The 18,571-nt window shown below is 40.7% G+C and overlaps 1 long non-coding RNA gene across 1 annotated transcript in view; it reads right to left on the reverse strand.

Moving 5' to 3' along the window:
* Nucleotides 1-231: 231 nt before the first annotated feature.
* LOC141944957 (uncharacterized) overlaps nt 232-18,571 on the reverse strand; it is a 28,059-nt gene continuing 9,719 nt past the window's right edge. The window contains exons 2-3 of the long non-coding RNA XR_012629377.1: nt 7,399-7,558; nt 232-3,334 (exon numbers count right to left, since the gene is read on the reverse strand). This is a non-coding gene — a long non-coding RNA (uncharacterized LOC141944957). The remainder of the gene's footprint in view (nt 3,335-7,398; nt 7,559-18,571) is intronic.

The following is an 18,571-nucleotide window of genomic DNA, read 5'->3' on the forward strand; positions in this document are numbered from 1 at the left end:
GGGAGTGGTACCTATACAGTGTTTTGAAGCTAACATGGTAACATTGCCAAGACATTAATCTGCAATTATATTTTGATTTCATGACATCTCTTAATAACAGAGTGACTGTCCAGATCTCCAAGATTAAGTACCTCAAGCTAGAATACTCCGTTACCATCAGTATTAGGATCCCCTTATCCTGGAGATGTTCCTAGAATATCAAGCTGAACAAGTAAAACAACAAGTAAACCATAAAGTTAAGGATGGTCTTTAATAGCAATCATCAAACTTTACTCACTGGCAAAACTTCAGCTGAATGTCTTTATTGATGGCTATGTACGTAAGGAGTAATAGCTCCTGCTGCTAGTGTTACTGCATACATGGGAGACCATATAAAAAAATCCTTAGTTTGGAAAGCTCTTTCTGCTATAGATGCAAAAGACTTCATCAGTATAAAATGCTCTAATAAAGGATCCCCTTTTTTTTTTTTTTTAACACTTGGATGAGATCATTTGTCATAATAAATCTCACTTCTGGACAAGATAGAGACTGACTGGAGACACAAGCATAAGTAATGGCAGGAGTGAAAGACCTTTAGAAACTTCTCTGCAGCCTCTGCCCCATGTGAGAGGAAAAATTTTCTGAGACACACACCTAGCAGCATGGACATTTAAAAATAAAACACAGTGGAAACCCCACCCAAACCATATGCTCCCCTACATACACACTTCCTCAGGAGAGGAGAATGAAGCAAAGATGATGGATGTTACTCTTGTCAGTTAATGTGCTACTCAATGGAGTTTAGATGCTATGGGGATGAAGGCAGCTTAAGAGCTTCTATAGACTATGAAAGAATAATTCTATCACTGCCAAAGCATGTAACACCTGCTCACACAGGGATTCTGACATCAGAAAGAAATTTTCGGCAAGGTCATAAAAAAGCTTCACATTAGGGGAGCTCAGATATGATGATTAAAAAATCATTATAAAAGCACATTAAATAAAAAATCATAATAAAAATTTACTATCGTGATGAAAGTTAGGTAGAAAATTGGGCCATTAATCTTCCTCAAATAAAGAAAGAAACAACCTAGCTGACATGAAACACCTTATTAGAATAAGCCATCTTTAATTAGTTAATGGAAGCCAACTTACAATGTGTTTATTGGTCCATCCCTTATTTACTAATATTTATGGACTTGAGCCTGCAAAGCGATTTTTTTTATGAGACAGTGATGCCTGGTACCAGTACATACAGTGGAAGAAAAAAGACCAGCCACTCCCATTCGCTATAGGAGCCAGTGAGGATACCTCAGCATTGTTAGGATGGAGTCCTTCTCTGATGCTCCTTGGAGAGACTCTGTTGGAAACAGAGCAGATAGCTTTTTAATTAGTCAGATGAAGGGGTAGAGGGAACTGAATCTAAACTTTTCACATGCCAGAAAAATCTTCTGATCCATGAACTGTGATATATATGGGGAGTGTTAAAAACAAAAGGACACACAAAATGGAAACACCTATGTATTTTTTTAAAAAGACCCCATAAGCCTGCTCTCCTGAGTGTTTCCAAGTGATTGGAGGTAGGTGGCCCTAGCCAGCATGCTGATGCTGGAGATCCTATCTGGACATGGCTGATTCTCATTTGCTCTTCCAGACATTGATGTCCTGCATACGGGTTTGAGGTACCAGGTCAGAGCCCGTGAAAGCCCCCCCACTCCTCAGTGTCATACGTTCTTTTGGTTCTAGCCCTAGTCCTCTGGGAGTTTAAACATCCTCATTGTCAGTGCAAAACTCTCACATCCGTTTCAAATTACACAGGAAGATGACCATTTCATTAAATGCTTCAGCGAGATTTATAGAGAGCCCTAAATGCACTTTGTGACTGATACGGGACACTAATTCCCCTAGGTTTTGTTTTTAGAAAAGCTTACGCTGTTATTACTTCTCTGGTCAAAGGTTACGCTTCCTGCCCTCCATCAATGCAACCAGCATGTAAGTGTTTTCAGATATTAGTCAGATCACCTTTTTGCAAGAACCATATTCATGAGAATCTGCCTGTAAGAGTTAGCAAAATTATGGCCTTATCAAGAAGACACATCTGAATCTTTCCAGTAGTCAGGACTAACTGTATACTTTCATAGTTTGAAAAATTGTGGGAGTCATTTTAGTGTACATCTGTCTACTCATACAATTATCATCATCAAACATCATACAGGTAGACCATATCACAAATTTTAGAAATTGTGTAGCAATAACCACCATTAATAAACCCTACAAAATAAGCAGAAACACATATTTGTCCCAGAAGTGTCTGTATGGCGTGGCACTGAATTCCTTCTGGTAAGGGGATAAGACAGTAAGTCTGCAGGAGCAGGAGAACTCCAGCATGACAGTTAACACTCCATGTTTAACAAGATTTTTTTTTTAAAGTAGCTACTTGATCATTTGTCTCTACTACTTGCTCTAGTTCTTTTCTTATTAGATGTTCAACTGTAAGAGTTCATTGCAGCACAAACCCAGTGTGATTGAAATACCAGGGGGAAGATGCTCTGGAGCTGGGCTACAGTTCTTAGACATCCACATCATCTCAGTTCATGTCTCTGGTGTGGTTTGAAATAATGTCCACTTTGCAGACTGCTCGTGTTAGCTGAGTAACAACCTCACTCTACCTCAGCTTGCACCATCTTGAGAAAAACAGCATCTTTCTGCCTTCTCTTTTGATTCCCTGTCCAAGCTGGTGCAGCACATTTTGTGCTGAGTTGTGAAGAATATTTCCTTCTCCTCTCTACACACATGAGGTAAATAAGTCCCTCTGAGTAAATAAGACGTCATGACAAAATCTACCTTTATGCAGAGGTGGTAGTAGTTCCCCCTTCTAATGAACTTTTTTAAGGTAACTAAACAAACCTTTCCAGGCCCATCTACTCCACTAGCCACCTCACATTCTTCATCCCTGTTTTCATCTTTGTTTCTTCAGATAAACCCTCCAATCTTACATGATTCCCCTGGGGCAAACTTTGAAGGTCAACTAATTTAGCAGAGTGAAGTTTAATTTGCTGAGGGAAGGGATTATTAATTTGTTCTGGTTCCTTTTGTTGATTTTCCAGGTTTTCTATATACCAGTCACAGATGCATATGCAAAGGTCCAGGAAATATTAGTTTCAAATATCTGAAACATGTATGTTGAAATGAAAATGTTGAAATGTAATACTCATTTTCTCTTTGGGGATTTTTTGGTTTTTTTAATTCTGTGTGTTTCTGCTAGTGTCAGTTTGCTGATCCTAGACATCATTGCTGGCATGAGCAGATCACGATCATCAGCTCTGATGTTCTTTCCTCAAAACTCAGACAGCACCTTAAAAAAAAAAAGAGGAATTTATATGAAATTAACTCCAAAAAGCATTATATGTTATGGAAAATATTTTGGGGCATGTAGTGTGGTGAACTTAAGTCCTGATAGGACTTCAGCTGACAAGCAGCCAGTAAAGACTTCCAGTACCTTATGAAGTTGTGTCTGATGTAACCATTAAACTTCCAAATCTGTGATACCTATCAAAGTTATAGACAAAAGATTATCCCAAAGAGCAGCCTCAGCTTTGCCTTGTGTATGTCTACAGGCTCACTGTGGCAGAGCCCATTGCTAGAACAGGGCCTTTGGTGGGTTACAGTGAAATTTGGGTTAGAAAGCAGAGCTGATGCATGGAGGTAAATTGCAACCTGGTGTGTTCTGTAAGTTTTGTATTTTGCTTGATTTCTAGGACTGTGAGACTGTTTTTTCCCAGACGGTTAGCTCTTCAAAGCAGAGACACTGTCTTTGCAGGTACTCGCTTGGGGCTTCATATGGCATGGCCCCCATGCTACAAGTCTTTATTTCAAAACAGACAGTATATGACAAATTAGCTGCTTGATTATCCTTTACTATGTCTCCATAAGAAGCAATGTGGATCTCTGTGCAGAGCACAAGGAGGAGCAGCATGCAGGGCGGCTGCCCTGGCTGTGACCATGAGCCCCATGGGCTCTTAGGTGCAGCAGTAAGTCACCTTTCAGTGTGTGACTGCTGTGGAGAAAGTCAGGTGTCTTTTTAAGTTTTACTAGTAGCGATGCTGCAGGTTTAATGCACTTATTGATGCCTAACCAGTAGCATGTACCTCCTCTGAACACAGGCTAGGCATGTCACATACACCACTCAAATAATTTTTTTTTCCCAGTTTTCCAGTTTTTATTCTTACACCAGCTTTTCCTGGTCCAGAGGCAACCAGCACAGACCTGAACAGTACCTCAACCTCAGGGTAGCAGTGATAGAAAACACACTGTAGATTTGTCCTTCAGCCACTGCTGCTGCTTTTATTATGATAATCCCTGAGGATCCTAGGATATTAACCACAGGAGAGCTGCAGGTACAGTATCACTGATGCTCTCTCTGCCATGACTACAGAATTTGGCCAATACCTATGGAAAAAAACATGATGTTGATGATGTCAGCTTCTAAAAGCATAGTGACAGTATTAAAGATTCAGTGTTAATGATCTATAAGCATACCTTTACAGACAAATAAGAATTTAACAAAAAAACTCACTCATTACAATTTTTTTGTAACTAAAAGTATGAAAATACTGTATTGGTTGAAGGGAAGACACGAAAACATTGTTTTGTTTCATCAACATGAGCATGGATGAGAAACCTGCAAATAATAACAGCTGAAAGAAAAGCCAGCAAGTCTATTTCCAGGGAGAGGTAAGACTTCCAAACATTCAAGTTCAGATGTGAACTTGTGTGCATTTGAGACTGCAGAATTCAAAAAAGAAAACTTTGTGTAAGGGAAGAAATAGAATATGATATAGCTGGACCTGATTCCAGCTCAGAAATTCCATAGGAAGAAGGCAACAAATGTTCTGCTGCAAGAGGAATATTTGGGGCTTACCACAAATACTAAATGACATCAGTGTTTTCAGTGCTGTGTTGACAGAAGTGCCAGTTGCTCTGAGTTGTATTTGCACGCCTCATGCTTGTCATGGTGTATCACTACACAGATGTTTTGCACACACAAAAAAGGAATTTCTTTAAAGTCATCTTTTTGAACTATGTTTTCAGAATCACAGACTTGCAATAAAACAGAAATGGTTTTGGAGTGAAAAGTGAATATGGCTAAGAATTTTTTGACTCGATACTCTACCTGACTTCTTGAGTCATACTTAATTCTGCCTTAATTTTTACACAGCAAAAGAGGTCAAAAGATTTTCTGGGCTGAGTTTTACAGTTTGCAATTTTAGAAGCAGCACTAAAACACAGCTAACTGTAGCAATTCACTATTCTCTATTTTAAGACCCTTTTCTGCCAAACATGTTTCCCATGAAATAGTTTGAGATCACCATCCTTTATGACAGTTTAGATTACTTTTGTCTCTGATGGTTTCATAAAGTTACCCACATCAGCTTGTAAGCAAACATTAAGTTCATTTGTTTGTGGGTGTTTTTTTCCTTGATTTCTCCACTACTCCATATAAACTCTTGTACTGTCCTTACCGCACTATCTGAGAACCACCCAAAAGTGCGTCAAACAGCATGACTAACATTTCACATGTGGTTTGTTCTTTCTTCAGTCCTCTCCTTGGGGAGAAAATTGCATGCATAATGGAACATTTTGCTTTGGCAGAGTTTTATTGTTTAATTGTTGCTTTTTTTAAAAAGTCTATGGCATGTGTTTATTTGAAAATTGAAGAATTATGTCTTGTACTTAGAGCAGAAGTTGATGATATTTGTGCTGATGTTTGCTACTACAAAAGCTCATTCTTGTCTGACTCTTGAAGTTTTGGGTTCTTCAAACCCAAACATTGTCTACATAAAGACATGGCTTAGTGTCTGAACCTTCACTAGCTATCCTCTAGGAGTCAGGATAGGCAATAGAGAACAACCTTGGGTTACTACTAATCTTTCCATGCCATCCTTTCTGATAAATATGAAAGTATTGGGGGATCTCCTTTTGGTTCTTAACATTGTGTCTGCTTGGTATGTCAGGCTTCTGTTCCATATTCTGCAAGCACCTTGTGAGCTTCTTTTGAAGCAATGTATTGATTTTAAAATTGCTCTCTTGACTTCTTCATCATTGTCCATTTTTATTTAATTGATTTTCTTTCTACATAAGCTTCTGGAGGCTCTGTGAAGTAAAAGGGGAAAAAAAGGCAAACAGCAACCAACAGCTGGTTTCTTACTTCTGGTTAAAGGTCCCATGGCATTTCTCAAGGATAAACTGATAGTGCTAATCTTCTAATCAAATTCTGTTTAGTTAATAATGTTTTTATCCCCTGTATCTAAACTATGGCTGGATCTATGGCATCAGTATTCTATTGTGTTGTGTCTTTACAGCATATTGCATGATGTTGCTATGTGTTGTTAAAAAATTTTATTGCTGTCCTCTTAGGGATTGTTTATGCCAGACAGAGCAGCTAACATGCACATGTTTGTGTGTACAGCACCCACACACATTCTCACTCATACATAGTCAGTAGTCAGTAATAAAAGCACTTTGCTGCTAAATAAATTGAAAATAGTTTTAATGCAATAAATGTCCAAGCAGGATTGATTCTGTGTATTTTATAGCATCTGCTATTGCTCTCTGTTTTTAAGCTACTAATATGTTCAAGTCTGCATAATGTTATTTCCAGATGCAATACTGGAGTTTGTCTGAGAGTGCCAATATTGGCTTGGTTCATTTAGTATTAAGTTTAGGCAGAGATTAACCACTCAGTATGTGAACAGCATCTTGTAGTCTACATTTCTGATGTATATGTGTGTTATTTTCAGTCACTTGTATCCATTTTCTATCAACTGCAGAAAAGGTCTGCCTTCTATTCCTTGAATTTAGTGAAAACTACTAAAGCTCAACATCAAAGGTCAAATGTAGGTGTTACAAGGACAGTGATGACTGTGAAAACCTACTAAACTGACTCTGTAGTGGGAGAAACACCTTCTTGCCCCCTTCTTTGATTTCTGTTACATCAGAGGAGCATAACATGCAATTATTCCGTATTTACTCTTTCTATCTAGTTCATTTACAAACATAAGGCACAAGAAAGCAGTGATTAGCGTATATAGGTATGGAAAGACATGTTACCAGTTAATGTAATGAAGCAGCATAATTCATTCTTTGCTGTCTACATTATGTAGAGGGAAGCAAATGTGCATTAATCATGCAGAAAGCAGGAAATTGAGATGTATGGAAGGGAAGAGTGATATGATACATGAACCCATCCCCCAGCCTCACAATGCTGCCAACAGGTCCAGTTTTGAATAATGTATATTTTGACAGACATGTCATTTGACAGGCAGGGCTGACCAGAAGGGATGTAAGGAAGCAGCTAGTTATTAGCAAGAAAAAGGAGGGAACAAAGAGTTATTACATCTAATACAAAGTAATACTGACCCGGTTAGCATCCACTAATGCGGAGGTGCTGGCTAACTGACAGGTTTCAGAGAGCAGCCATCCATGGGGAGTCATCAGCAAGCACTGATGTTTCTGGTGAGTGGTACATCCTGCAGGGATTGCTACCAAGGCTTCCCAACAGTCCTGCTCTGCATGATTCCTGCGTGGAGAGACATGGACAGGGCAAGGTGGAGGGGATCACTTGTCCCTTGAGAGAAGTGCAGGTCCCAGGCTTGTAGCCTGCTTCCCATCTCAGGAGAATCTGTCTGCAGTTTGTCCTGGGACAGAAGCAAAGTTCAGTCTGCGAGATGCTACCTGTGCAAAGAGCAAGGGTGCGGGCTCGACAGCCTGCTGGGGCAAGGGCAGCCAAGGGGCAAAACTCGTGCTGAGAGTAGAGAAGCAGAGACAGCTCCCAGCTCTTCCACTCATCGTGTGCAATGTGTACCCATGCTGTGCACGTCCACATGGCTCACAGAGGGAGACAAACTCATTCGAAATCCGCTGTGCCAAGCGAAGCAGCACTTGTGCATTTCTCCCTAAAACTCTGGCTCCTGGGGTGCAGGACCAGCTTGGCACTCGCTGTGCCAAGGCAAGCAAGACAAAAACCCCGAGCCTGTTCAACTGGTCCCCGTCAGAGCCGTATCTTGGCATCCTTCTTCTGTCACCCTTTCCCCAAGGCACAGCATCATGGCAAGGCCAGAGAAGCAGTATCTGGGGTGCCACTGCACTCCAGGCTCCTCCAAGAAAGGGTGGCACATCCCGGAGAGCATTAGGGCTGCTTTGACAGGCCTGAACTCTTGGTTCCTGAGATCTTTGGCAGGGCCACCATCCCTTCACAACACACTGTTTTGCAGAGGGAAAACAGGAGCTGAGTGGGAGCTGGTCCCTACCCCCGTATAGCTTCATTTTAGTCCCTCTTCTGTTGTCAGTGGTGCAGGCTGGTGGAGGTGACATGGGAGTGAAAATCATGACCTTTGCGATCACAGCACTGATTCGTGGGCTCTGTTATTCTGCACTGGTCAAGGCAGATGTTGCTGAATGGGCCCACCATATGCTTCTTAAATTTCAATTCACAAAAATGCTGCATATGACATGTATATATACTTTTATATACATATATACATTTATACATACTTTGAATGGAATAAAGTCATAAAAATTACTAAGATTAGACATAAAAGGAAAATCACAGAAAAGGCAACTCCAGCTGATGTTCACCAGCCTAGCATGCTCAATGCTATTTTTTTAGCTGCTTCCTATTTTCCACAAGTTGTCACTTAAGGAAAGTTAAAATAATTTTTCTTTATTATAAGTCTCATAAAAAATGATCACTGTTTATTTCATTGCTGGTTTATTTCCTTTTCTCCTCTCAGCTCTGTTTTTTTATACCTGTCTTGATTTTAGATTTAGTTTGTGGGAATTTATTTTGCTTTTCCATTTCCCCAAATTCCAAAGTGCTTTATACTTAAAAGAAATCAGATAGATACTTCCAAGGTAAAAGATATTTATCTTGCCTAGGTAGTCTCATACTCAGGCAAATAACATGTAATAAAAATAAATTCATATGGAGAAAAATTATGCATATGAAATCGTAGGCATAAGCATTGGGTAACTCTAAGCCCCTGTGCTGGCTGTAGGTAACAGATTTTTACATTTACTTTGTTATTAATTATTTTGGGGCTGTTAACTGATAGCTGTGGTTCAGTTTAATGACACACAAGACTAAGATCTGTTACTTTCCTTGATTTTGATCGTTCTGCTCTCCTTTCTTTGTTCCCATTCTCCCCTTAGGTTTCCTCACACCAGGACAAAATCTGCTGGTCTCTATTGTTCTGCTATGGAAAAATTCTTTTGCAAGAGCTCCTGGATGATATTTCCAGTCACTTTCTTACCACGTCATTTTGTCTCCAGCTGCCAGAAGAAATTTGAAATGCATCATAGTCACTACTCAAACTGATAACATGTGAAAGGTCCAGAAGAAATTGTTTATAAAATTTCCAACACAGTATGTCTTGTAATGCTGCTCTGTGTCATGTTCCATGGTTTTATGTCCTAATCTGACATTATGAGATTACATAATGCATTCGATCTTTAAACAAGTATTACTTTGAAATGTTTGACAGAGTTATGGCACTTCAGGTATTATTTCTTATTATGGACAGATAGGTCAAATCTGCAAACAATTTAATGGCCATACATCGCCACCCTTGTCAAATCAATCCTCCTAGCAAATGTGCTATCAGCAGTAGGAACATTTAGAAGCCTAATCCTTCAAGGTGCTAAACATACCGGTCCTCTTAGCTCCAAGTGGAGCTGAAGGCTCTCAGCACCTCGCTGGAGAAGGGCTCCAATTAGACTACTTTTATAGTAATCCTGAATGCATGGACTTCCTGCACGTATATTAGGATTCAGACTGCCCTTCAGATTTACTTCATTGAAACCTGAGAAGAAGCTATGCAACCGTGGACTAAAATGGCTCCATATGCTTCTTGGCTCCAGTATGTGCTGAGGATTTCTTTTTTTCTTTCTCTCAGCTGAGAATGCTGCTCTCAGTTCTGCTGAGCTTAAGAGAAATGTGGTGTTCTCATTAACACTTTAACCCTGATCCCAAATAAATTACCTCACGCCACCATTTAGCTTAGCAGCAGCAGGCAAATTGAAAGGATCTGAGGTGTCAGAAGGGGACCAATCTTGACCCCTGAATCCTAGGAAAGAAGTGTTTCCTTGTTTAAAGAGTTGGAGGAGAGAAAAGTGCCTGAAGTGCACACAACCTCATGGAGCAAACATTGATATGATTAATCCTCAAATAGGTTGTCTGAAGAAGGTTTGACAGATCTGCCAGCTTCCTTTGTTGGAGCACTGGCCTTGTGCGTCTGTACACTAGCTGAAGTGCTGTTCGTATGGGGAGACCGTCAGTCTCTCATTTTATCTGGCTTGCTGTGTAACTCAAGGGGACTTCCTCTCTGATTCATCCAAACAGAAAAACATCCTAATGAAGGAAAGAAAGATTATGCTAAGAGCCAGATGCTGGACCTGTAAGATTTCTAGGACACTTCTACTTTTTTGAAAGTGTCATGGAAAGAGCAGCTTTCATTTCAGGGAACCGTCACAACTGCCATATTCCTGCTTCTCCCCAAAGCTGCCAGTTTCATATCTTCTCCCTGAAGACATATCGCAATATCTATTTTCTGATGTGCTGTGAAAGTCATAAGGCACTTTCACCCCCTCTCTGCATAGTGCCCAGGCCAGGAAAGCGCACCAAGGGGACAGCCGGTGCAAATGGCAGCAGATTTCACCAGACTCAGCACACGCATCTATCTCCCCACTGCTTAACCAACACCCTTTGGACATGTTTCTCTGCGAAACATTCCAGATAGACAATGCCGGGCTGAGGGAGAAGGAGACAGGGTCATGACCAAGAAGTTTGAGAGGGAATGCGTGCGCCTGGGAGGTGATGGGCGGTGCAGTATGTTCCCTCAAGCCTCATGCAGGTGCACTGAATAAATCAGCCCCAGATTGCTTCAAAGTATGCATGAAATTTTTTGTAGCCAGGGGAGCATGTAGTAAGGGTGTCTGGGAATGAAAGGAGGGTCAGCACCAGCTCTGTATCATTACAAAAATTAACAGTCTAAATCAGGGATTATACAGTGATTGTAGGGAGTCTCAGCTGGTCTTAGACCACCAGCTGAAAGAGGAAGATGATCAAAATGCAGCTCTGGAATTGGACTTTGTTCTTAAGCCAGAGTTAAGAGGAATAAGACCTCTGAATACACTGACTGCAAATGATGATTTGTTTCTGACTCTGCAGAGCCCCACTGTGAAGAGCCCTGGAGCCATGACATATAAAAAAAGGAAGAAAAGACTTTTAAATTGGCACAGAGAAAATAAATTCCATGTCCTAATGCTGACATATGTAAATTTTTTTTCCAGAAGCCACTAAAATAAATGCTGTAAATAAATAGTTTTAAATATTTCTTTGCTGTAATATGGTGTCCCTGCTTGCTAGGAAGGCAAATCAATATGCACTTATTCCATATAAATATTTGAATATTCCAATATAAAAGTTCATTTTATAATAACAGATTACTGGTGAAGTAGCATTTAGCTGTAATACCACACTGGTGTTGAGTAGTGATGTCAAAGCTGATTTTACCATTTGATGAGGATGAATCAGCACTAAGTGAGTAATATGAAAATATCTTTTGTAGGACATTACATTTATGTAATTCCTCCCCGTTTACCTCTTTCTTCTGAAGTATTGTTCATTGTGTTTTCTTCTTGCTATCCCAGTTTATTACAGCAGTATGAACTCCTTGTATTTTGACTAAGTCTGTGTACAAACATGCATGTACACACATACTATCTTTAAGCTGATTTGACTAACTTTGACTCATGAATAAGAGTCTCAAGAGTGCTCAGTAAGTCTTAGTAAAGGCACAATGTAAAAACAGAGGAATTTTCTTATTAAATATTTCCTAATTTGTTCAATAATTCTGTTTTCTTTTAGGAACTCCATAGGAAGGGACAGTTCAGAAATGAGTGTAGTGAAATTAGAGCATTTTGTTACTGTTTCTATTACACAGAAAGATTGATCATCTTATTTCTGCATTTCTCTTATAGGTGTTGGCATGGTTAAAATCGCCTCACATTTATAATTATGAGACGATGGTTTGAATTGTTTATTGTTCTCTAAAATCTTAATCAGAACAGTTGAGATTTGCTGTGTCTCAAAATTATTTTCTTAATCAACCAAAAATGTTTAAGCATTTCTAATAACAAGTTGAGAGAAAAATAGGTTAGTTTGTTCCTGTTAAAAAAAAAAATTAAACAGATGTCGATAAAGTTTTCCATACATTCTCCCAGGAAAGTTGTGAGGATACTTGTTCTGCTACTCTGCCACTCTGTTCCTATTCTTGTGAAAAAATCTACCACACTTAGCAAAGCCTCCAACTAAAACAGGATAAAAATACCGCCATAGTAAACCAGTAAAGAAATTCAGTTTGTATGAGCTTAGAGATTCAGTAGTGTTCACATCTCTGCAGATGCCACTCCACTAGTCACTCACGGCGCCTGTGTCTTGGCAAAAGCATCATCTCTGGGACACAAGCAAGCGTCTCCTGCACAGTGGTCACAGGGCCCAGCCCTGTGGTGCAGCTGCATTTTATACAAGCTATAAATTATTTAGAAAAGTATATTTTTAATAAAGAAATCTATTTGTTACAATAAATTGAGAATTTAAAATTTTTATTCTCAAAAATGAGGAACATGATATCATACTGTTTATGGTTTAATCCTGTATAAATAGTACTCCAAATTGTGCATATGTACCATCTTCAACTAGCAGAGCACTATGGTGTGTGTTTAATTTTAAGCGTGTAAGTAACTTCCATGGAAGTCAAAGGGAATTTTTAAGTGTCCTTTGAACATTCTGCCAAATATGACTAGATATCCAAGGAGTACCTCGGTCAAGTTAACTTGCGTCCCCTTAAATATTAAAAAAGCAATTACTTTAAAGTTATATACACAGGTACCATTTCTACAATTGCAATGATCCGTAACAGCAAGATATATCCCATGGGCTTGAGGAAATGTTTGGCAGTTGGGATTCTCTGCATGTTATGCAGTCGGACAGATTATCTAATGTTTTAGGCCATACAAATCACTGAGTCCTAAGCCTATGATGACTGTAAGTGAGAAACAATTTAGTATGTAAGTGCTTTTCCACTCACAAATAACCAGAAATACCACTTCACAGATATATTCAATAGAACTGAGCCATGTGATTAAACTTTATCTTTCCTTTTTCTTTGTATGATCTACTGGTTTAAATATTTAAATGACTGCTAACAGTTTAATATAGGTTATCTTGATCACACAGAAATAGGATATGATTAAGTTCCTTGGTGTACTTGTCTGCATCAGCTCTCACATACCCACTTACAAAGGCTATTGTCTGAACTCCTGAAAACAAGATCTCAATGAGGGGTTTCTTTTGTTGGCTAAGTAGCTGTGTTTCTTCCTGGGGAAATGTGGAAGTGCATGTATACCCTAGGGAGAATTTCCTAAGAGCTGCATCAGCAAGAAGTTTGCCTTCTAAATTTCCAGATAGCTGAAGCAAAGAAGGACCAACAGAGAGTCACAGCCTCAGAGCTGCTGGCAGGAGGCAGGCACTGGAGTCTCTAGTCCAGCCTCCTGCTCGGATCAGGCCTATTGCCATCTCCAGATCAGGCCAGCCATGGCTTTGTATAGTCAGGTCTCGAGACCTTCAAGGATGAAGATCTGACAGCCTCCCTGCTGTGGTGCCACACCACCTCCAGGGGCAACATCGCAGTGCTGGTATTCAGCAATGTGCTCAGCTAGAGCCGAAAGCCCAAGGAAGTCGCTGCCAGGTGGCTTAATGGAGGTTTGTAATTTATGTATATTCAAATTGTCTACTAGCTCCCGAAGAGAAGTAGCAAATGGGAAACCAGGACCAGGCTGGCTTGTCATTTTTGTTGCCTTAGTTTTGTCTTTTCTGAGACTTTTACTTACTAGTGGAGGTCTCCCAAAAGCAGAAAGCTTTGCCACAGAAGCAGCCTTGACACTGCACTTGGAGTGGGGTGAGACAGATGAGTCTCGCATGTATTAAAGAGTCACACTGAAGTACTTCTACAGCTCAGTCCAGCATCACCTGGCGAGAGGTGATATGAGCCATGTAGAGCAGATTCTAGTCTGGAGTTAATTCCATTTAGCTGTTGTGATCCTGAAGGGCTTAGAAATATAAGCATTACATTCAAATGTGATGCTGGAAGCAGGTTGTTGCTTGCAAGTTTGTGTCAGCCCACAAGCCTGCTACAGCTTGTGAATTTAATTTTAGCTCTGGAACTTGCTTCAGTTTTGTAAGGTTACTGAAATCCTGAGAGAAGCCAGATTTCTTACATGCAACAAGAATAGCACGACAGTGTTTTCTTAAGAATTAACACACACCCCCCCAAAAGTGCCCCCAATACCAAGGGCTTGAACCAGGTTTTCCCACCTGTCAAACACATGCTAGCCCATGACTATTTGAGAGCAATTACTCCCCACCCCTTTCCTTCCAGCAGCTCTAGTGTAGCTATAAGGATTTAATTAGTGAGTTTTTCCCAGCTCCAGAAACCAGGAGACACAAAGAAGGCCAGGAGCCGAAGTTACTTGGTGCTGTGGTTTATACTGTGCCCTGCTTTGCTTTGTCTCTGCTGCCCACGTTGTCAATAAAACAAGAAAACTGTTTTAAAAGTTACAGCAGTATTGGTTTGACTAACAGCCTGCTCCTTGCAAAGTATTTCTATTTGAGCTTATTGAACATTCATTATGTATCAGACACTCAACCTTGTAAAATTGATCCAGGAAAGGCTCGCCGCATCAGCCAGGCTCCTGCCTTGCTGGTTGTGTGTTGAGGAGTGCATTGCTTTTGCTTCCATGTTCAAGCAGATAGTGCAGCAAACGCTCTCTGAAGCAGCCTACCAGCGTGGGCCCAATAATAGCTCTTTTCCTGACCATTAATTCAGACATCATGCAATCAGTCAAATGAATCTGTCCTCCTTTGCGGCTCTTGTGGAGATTGCTGTCCTCTCAGCTCCGATGAAAGGGACCCCGACTCGGTAGCCTGTGTCTTCCTTTAATTAGAGCCGGTGATAACCCATGGACGGGCTCATTTTGCCAACAGCCATATATCACACGGCCATCGCTGCCTGGCACCAACAGATTGCTGTCTAAAAGCAGAGCACCTTTGATATGAAGACAGCGAGCATGGGAACACCCCGTGAGACCACAAATATAGCTCTTGCAGCCCTCCCCTCTGAGGCTCTCCCACACAGCCTGGCTGGGTTTTCGTGTGATTCCCCAGCTTTTATTTTGATCCCATGTCAGAGCTGAAAGTGGCATGTCGGCCTTGAAAGAGTCCTTTGAAAATGTCTGTGTAGGCAGTGTCATCTCAGCGCAAAGCTTAACTGCTCCAGAGCAATGTGCATTTTAAGGAGAAACAGCTTTGGCATTCCATCAACTTTCCTCTGTTTGTTGCTGCTGCATATTTTATGCCACCACCATATTACAAAATGAATACTCCATATTACAAAATTAATGTTGGAAATATTTCCTCTGCATTTTATGGACTTTATTTGTGCTTTGTTTTCACACGATTGTCTTACTTTTGTCTCTAGAGAATTAATAGTATTATTATCAAGGGCAAACAAGCCTGGAATTAATCTGATTTAATGTTTAATTATTACTTATGATGGTTTTTAGATTACATACCAGCATTGTAGAATGCTCTTTTACAAGCTAGAACAGAGAGATGCACAGTAAGCTGGGACACTGGGATTACTCTGAGACCTCATCAGTGAGGTTTTTCAGCATTAGCATCAGCCATTGCATGTTGTGAGGTTTAGTTTAAATTGCCATTGCTCTAATCAAGGGAGCAGGCACAACACTTGGACAGGAAGCTGAAAAAATAATAAAAATTTTAAAGCTGAGCTGACAGCACCCACCTGGATAATTTTGTACTGAACACAGCTCAGGCCTCCCAGCCTTCCTCTTTGGCAGCAGTTGTCTAGAAGGTTATGCTGAGCGACTGCTATGAAAAGGAATAAAAAAGGAGCTGAAAGAAGATTACTCCACATGTGTTTAGTATCATCTGTATAAGGGCGATGGAGTATTTCTGTGGCTTCTTTTGAAAGCTGATAGGGTTGGGTTTCCCCTTGAGCATACCTGGCTGCCTTGCCTGCAGCAATCCTGAACAGTACAGATGAAATTTTGGCCTTTCTGAAGTTCGCGGATAAACTGCAGTTGGCATCAGTGAGAGGGAGGGGGTGAGACTCTGATTTTCCCCTAGTCTTTGCTTTCTGCCTGCCCTGGGAGCGACGGCATGGATCTGGCTATGTCAAAAATCCCCTTGGCAGGAGGCACCTGCACGAGCTGGGCAGTCGCAGCCCAGCCGCCTGCCTCGCTCTGCAGTGGTGAATTTAGGAAAAGGATGCGCTGAGGAGCCCTGTGCCAGCGAGACGGAGCCAGCCTGACACACAGCAGTGCTGAGATCTGCTTTGAATGCTGAGGATGACCTGAAGATGTTCAGTGCAGGCCTGTGAGCAATCCCTTCCTAGGACAGTGACAGTGCACAAGCAAAATAGGGTGGTCTTCCCAGTGTAGGGCTCTGCAGTAGGGGAGTGTACACAAGACAATCTTTTGAGAGCATTTCCAGGCTTCCTAATGTGTGTATGCAGTGAAACCCTGATGCTCAACACCATGTAGTCATCAAAATCAATAGCAGGGCAGCACCATCCTGTTAAAGACGGGCTTGCAGGCCCTGCGGTAGTGCTGTCTTCAGCAGGGTTAAGTTGTCTGCATTATTCCAGAGTGGGGAGGGAGTTGGAGCTGCGTCCTCAGGTCTAGCAGGGTTGGAAATACTCAATTTCTACTCCCTTTACTCAGAAGAAAAAATTACTTTTATATTTCTCTTTTTCTGTTCTTTTTTTTTAACTTGAAGAGTGATGATAACAGTGGAGCTAAAGGGTGACTAAACATTGAATGCAAATTGTTTAATTTAAAATAGGGCTTATAACCTCCCGGCAATTTCCAGACAAATTGTTGCTAAAAACTCCTTATTAAACATTGCTTATTGTTGTCCATATTTGAAATTTAGTTTACATAAAGATTTAGGGGTAGTGCTAAATAATTACATGGCAGGATAATCTGTTCTTCTTATAAATGGTTATAATCATCTAAAAAATCTATCCATGGAGTAGTTCAGGAACAACTATTCTTCAGCAGCTATTTTGGGTCAACTCAATGCATAGTCTATTAGAGGTATTACTTCTGCTGCAGAGTAATGAATCATATTTGCAGTCAGGAAGTCACTTGTGTAATTGTCACTAAATATAACGAATACAGGGCTATTTAAAGGATTTTGGGACAGTCTGATGTTCTGGAAGATGCTGTTTCTCTGGAGGGGAAGGGTAGAAGCCCCTTATTCCAGCTGCTCTCAGTGGTTTAATAGGGAAGAAAGGGAGCTATCAGGATTTGTGCAATGGGATATCGTGCTTTGCAATTCCTATATGAAGTGAAAAGGGGGCTTCTTGATTTGGAAAATTGACTTGTAAGATGGGTATAAAAGTATATATGCATATTAAAGCCTAGTTTATCAGTTTTAAAACCATTCCCTTTGATTATTTATTCTGAGTCCTGTGTTAACACAGGACTAAACCCCATATTGCAAATCAAAGCAGAGACTCTGAAAATACTCTGATTGTTGCAGACAAATTCCCTGGTGCTTCATTTGACAAAAAGATGGATTAGAACAAACTCTGGAGTGTTATTATTACCACCTACATGAAAGATTGTTTCTTTTATTTGTATTAATTACTGATTAGTGCTTTCTGTATCTTCAGCTCTTTCAGATGTTTTGAATGAGATGTATTGCTTTCCATAGTTTCTTATCTAAAGGGAACCCTGACAGAAAACTGGTATCTCAGCCACTGTGCACAAGGAAGTCACTGATGTGTTCAGACACTGTACTTCAGGGAAAACCCTGGGTGAGATTCTTGGAGAGGTAAAAATAAGTTCAAATAATACTGCAGACAGATAATTTTCCCCCCAACAAAAATGTTGTGAGTAAATATACTAATTTATTTTATATTGGAGCACAGAAGGAAAAAGAAGCTGAGTGTGTGGGGCTCCTGGGGCGTGTGGTGGTTGGGAGCAGCCCAGAGTGGTCCCAGATATGGGAGGAGAGCAGGGCAGCCCCTCGCTGGATAAGCTCCTCTGAGCAAGCTGGCATTGCTGACATCATCTGCCTGTGGTAATGCTTGGGGGCTTTTATTTACTTATTTGGAAAGAAACCCAGCAGAGTGGCTCCTACCCCAGTAAATTTGCATGCTAACTGGGACAGAGAGTGTGTGGGAGATGTCCTAGCCAAAGGCTGCATAGACAGTGTGGCTTCTTACCGCCCAGTCAAACATTACAGGTCAGACAAGAACCCTTGGGCTTGCAGCTGCTAACATGGCTCTCAGTCATTACAGTCTGGCCACTGCACGATCTCAGCAGGGAGGGCCTTCCCATATGAATCCTCTTGGTCTCACTGCTCAGGAGGAGCAAAGCCCTTTGCTCCTTTGGAGGAAGGTTGTGCTTAAGAACCTTAAAATGTCACTGAGCTCTCGTTTAG

The sequence above is a fragment of the Strix uralensis genome, chromosome 6 (assembly GCF_047716275.1).
Source record: "Strix uralensis isolate ZFMK-TIS-50842 chromosome 6, bStrUra1, whole genome shotgun sequence".
Lineage (NCBI taxonomy): Eukaryota > Metazoa > Chordata > Aves > Strigiformes > Strigidae > Strix > Strix uralensis.